Consider the following 5,046-nt stretch of genomic DNA (forward strand, 5'->3'; position numbering starts at 1 on the left):
CTTGAGGGCTCTTGCTGCCCAATCTCCAATGGCCCTCTTCCTCTGAAATCACTGAGTAGGGGAGTAATTTCTTCCTAACACAGCCTAAATGAAGAGGTGGGATGTGAGGAGGAGCCAGCCTCTCCCCACCTCTTCCTCTCTCCTGAGATTATATGAAGACAGGTGCAGGGATGGGGGTACTGTGCCAAGTGTCCCTTGTCCAATAGCAGCTGCTTTGGCTGACATTCACCAGTTCAGAACATCCCCTCCTGCAAGACTGCCATGGAAGACATCTGCACAAATGAACTTTTCATCAGAAAAAAACCAACAGCAAGAACTTTGCTGATCAGTGACCCAGGCCAGGTCCTGATCACTTGTCACTTGTGTCCCTTTGTTTCAGCTATAGATGGATTACTGCTCTGCAGCCAGCAGCAAGAGCTCACCCCACCACACTCAGGACAGAAGCTCAGTAGCTCTGGATCAGATTATGGGGATGGGGACCTACTTGGGCTGATTGGCTTGAGAATGGGAGCAAATCCTTGCTTGTGTGCAAGAAAGCACTGTAGCAACACTACAATGAGCCAGCAGCTACTAATGAGCTAACAATTTTATTTTTTTCTTCCATGCATACAGATGGAAATATATATTGTCCAACAGAGGTCCCCACCAGTTCCCAGCAACACTCACTAGCAACAGCACCATCTGCAAGGAGGGGGCCTCAGGAACTGGTTCTAGTTCCTCATTTTTCTTATCTGGGATTGAAAGGTCTAGGAAGTTACAGCCTTTTGGTTCTGTTTTTGAATATGAGGGTTGGGTTAATACTCAGAAATTAAACATGTGAGACATTTTCTAGCACTCATGACAACCTGTACAGAAGGGCAGACAGTTGTGCTGTTTAATCAGCCTAGTCTCCAGAAAAGTGTCATCAGCATGAAAACTGCCTGCTGTGAGCAGTACACAGATTGCATTAACTCACAAACCACATGTGAGACTCATGTGAGACAGCATTAGTTAGCCCAGGCTGAAATGTACCTGGGACTGTCCTAATAATAGAGCTGGCTACCAGTCTGTGCTTGGAAATATTCCCCAGTGCTGCTTAACAGCCCTGATGCTGATGCCCACTCAAACAGGCAGCTGGGATCTGTCAAAACCAGGTTCCAAGATGCCTAGAAATTTCCAGCTAACTTGAAATCCCTACACCTAGAGCTCTCCATTCTTTCTTCCAGATGTGTTTGGGAAAACTGATCTCCATTTTATCATTTGGCCGCTCTAGGAAAAGCATGCATTATGGGGAGTATACATTAGGCACAGGAGATGTTAGTGCTCGTATTGCCTTTGTCTCAAGCAAACATTTAATTCCTCAAGTGATTGAGATAACCAGAGTGAGGCAGCTGATTTCCCAGCTGATTGCAGAAATCAGCTTTGAGTTGGTCTAAATCACTGTTAGACAAGGAATATTTGATGTTATTTTGATGGACACATTGTTCCCATTCTTGCCTCTTTGTGATGGAAAGTCATGCTACTGAGAATAGTAGGCAAATGTAAACATTTTTATCTAAACCCCAAGATTTTTCTACAGAAAACACCAGCAGCCACCTCTGTCATAAATGAATAAACCATACTGACAGGAACTGCACCCATTGGGGCCAGCACTTGGGAGATCTCCCTGACCCTGCCCCACGGTGCCTCTCCTACCATGTTTGCCCAGGTGCGTTCTCTATTCCTTGCTTGGCTTTGGCAGCCCTGGCTCCTGGTCACAGGAACATACATTTGAAGGATCTGCATTGAAGTCAGTGACTGACAGATGCACAGGTGTCACAGACCCAAACAAAGTCTCTGAAACACTGAAAGCACAGCGAGGCTGCTCAGAGTTTCTAGATCTGGAGTTTCTTTCTTTCTCTGAATGGACTCAGAGAAGGTTTTTTTGATAGGAGTGTTGAAACAAGAGACCTCTGGGGAGGAAGGGATCTACCCCTCCTGAACACATACTCTTCAGCTCCAGCAAAGGCCTTAGTAGACACTGACAACACAAAACCATACAGATACTTGTTCTCCACATCCAACTTGAATCAAAAATTAAAAGGAAGAAGAGGAAACTTAGTAAAGGTCACATCTCTGATCATGGAAGACATCTTCTACGGTTTGGGATGAGGACCAGGAGCAATGTCACCTTGCAAATCACCCTGAAGTTTTAATGTCTTTGAGGAAAACAAAATGGCAATAGCATCAATATTCAGTGTGAGAAGAGTACTGGGGAAGAACCAGTGTCTGCAAATCTCTTGGAAGAGAACCTGTACACAGAGGACAAAGTCATTGGTTTCTTTGAAGAATCACATCTGCTATAGAGTCTGTAGTGCAGAATAATTTAAAGAAACTGAATCATTCTTCACTCTACTCCAGATGCTCATCACCAGCTTCATACAGGCCTAGGGCCTCTGCTGTTGATACCTTCTTTCCTTTCTAGTTATGAGCTTCCTCCCCCCTAAATCACTGACATTTCCAGCTCACCTCCTGCACACATATACACACACTCTGTAACCATTGTGCAGCCTCTTCGAAGACAATGGGAATTGGTATCTTTGTGTTCTGATAGTGAAGTATAATTCTGCATTAAGATATTTCACAGTACATACAGGGTTCACGAAAATCTGTAAGACCATAATGTTTCTGCAACCATCCATAATGGACTACCCTGAAAGAATCTCTTCATAATGCCCATTTAGACTGCTGCACTCACTTGCTGCTGCCTTGACAGCAAATTTGTCCATTTCAGTAACAGCAAGAAAGGAACTGAGAACACACCTGGACAAACATAGCAGATGGAGCAGGAACTGACTGGGTCAGAAAACTTGAAGGCAGCATAGTATAAACTGTTCTATGCCTCAGTGTTTGGCTCCCACACTGAAATCATTCAAAGAAATGCAAATCTTCAGAAATTTTTCCCCAGAAATTAGTGCAAGCCTTGAGATTGTAGACTTTAAATTTGTTAATTGAAATTGACCTTTGGAGAACAATGGAACTATGCCCAAGGGAGTTTGGGAACATTCACAAGAAGCCTCTCAAACCACAGACAAACCATGAATCTCTCCAAAGAACAGGTGTGAACCCTGAAACCCGAAGCTTTGCGTCCTTTTTCACAAATGGGTACAAATAACTACTGCAGCTTGTTTCTAGCTAAGACTCAAAAAATCCACACAACCCACTGAAAGAGTCTATTATCTTCTCAGACTTCATGGCCCAATGCCAAAATTCTGGGTCTTGCTTCATCTTTCCTACTAATTTCACTGAACCTAGAAAGTCTCACTAGCACTCCAGGCATACTGACTTCTCTGATTCACAGCATCCTGACTTGTAAATTCAGATCTATCCATCAAGTAGATAAGTAGCACTCATGGAAGTTGAAAACTACATACAAGTTGGTAAACTGGCTCAATCAAAACCACAAAGACTTCCAATTCTAAATTCTGTGGCTTAGGAGCCATCTCTCGCATTAACAAAGTATCAAACTCAAACCAAAACTGAGTGATAAAGTTTAGAGTCCTGGATAAAGAAAGTTCCATTGGAATTACTGTGGTGAACCTTCAACTTCATGTAATGTATTTATGGACCCGTTTGTAAGGTGTTATGTGAGAGTCTTAATTTTGGCAAAGCAACTTACTTTCTTGATTAAGAGACAAATTTGATTACACGCAAGGAGCTCCTTCTTGTTGGAAGGACAAAAACAAAACTAATTTTCTAGTGAACTGACCTGAGACATTGCTGAACAAAGACTTTGTATCACAAATTAAGGGGCAGTGTTCCCCCTGCACCCACTGTAGAGGAATCAAGGAAAGTCTTGCATTGGGAATGTCTTGGCACCTCTGTATTCTGTTTCCCTAAAGATGGCCAGCTTATTGTGTCTTTCTCTCATACAGCCACACACCACAAATCGGCAAAATGATTACAGAATCCTGATTACAGAAATCCTTGGGAAAAAAGAAAGATGAACAATATAGAGTTCAGAGGATTCGTGACTTGTGTGAAAGACAAGCTGGTAGAAAGACAAGGAGAATACACATTAATGCTCCAAAGCAATCTTTGCATTTTCCCTGCATGCACAGCCTGACATCATCACCCAATACATAAAAATGGAGTTAAAGGCTCGCTCTGGCATATGTAGTTATTGAAATGGAAGGCCAAATCCCAGAACTGCCACAGGACTGGAGACAAATCATCTATCCAGCACAGCAGAAGCAAACTGGGCAAAACAGATTCCTGGCCTAGGTCAAAGAGCAAAGCAGAATCCTGGACTGGCTTGAGCCACAGCCAGAAGAGCACAGCAACTCCCATACAGCTTTCTTTTATCTGTCTCCTTTGCTTTCTCACCCAGGTTGATGGTTATAGTGTTTTAGTGAAAAGTCTTGGTCTCCTCAGCACATGGACAGGCAGTGCAGTCACAGCTCATGCACGTTCTCCTTTTTCTTCACCAGCATAAGCTGGATCTGTTCCAGATATAAAGAAAGACAGAATTAGCAGCCATTGACAAGTGAAGTGGAGACTTATCAGCAGATGTAACTACAGGACAATGAAGGAAGTGTGTGATATTTTATTATGCTCTTTCTTTAATAGGAAATATAGCAAATGCTGGGATAGCAGCAAACTGTGCATCCCGTTCAGATGTGTTATGGACCTAAGTAGTGTCTTGGTATATGGACAGGGAAGTAAAGCCTTCAGGCTGTCATCCCAGCCTCTGAAAACAGACAAGACTGAAGTATCATTGGGTAATTTGTTTTTAAACCAGTGCCAGATTTCTATGTGTCTAGGGAGTGTTTTGTAAAAAGAAAGATGAAAACCTGAACCAAGTATGAGAGACCTGACCTCTCATGCACTTTTCAAGAAGTTGAACATAGTAGCTTTCAGCACAAAGTACTCTTCCCTGAATCATGGAGCATGGTAAAGCCAGAACTGTAAAGAATGGTTTGAAGGCCATCAATCCTACTGTAGGAGAGACCCCAGAACCACAAACCATATTGTGGCCCAAGACACAAACCATATTGGCTTTCCATTCTGTTCTGGTATTAGGAATAG

Source organism: Heliangelus exortis, chromosome 1, assembly GCF_036169615.1.
Source record: "Heliangelus exortis chromosome 1, bHelExo1.hap1, whole genome shotgun sequence".
NCBI lineage: Eukaryota > Metazoa > Chordata > Aves > Apodiformes > Trochilidae > Heliangelus > Heliangelus exortis.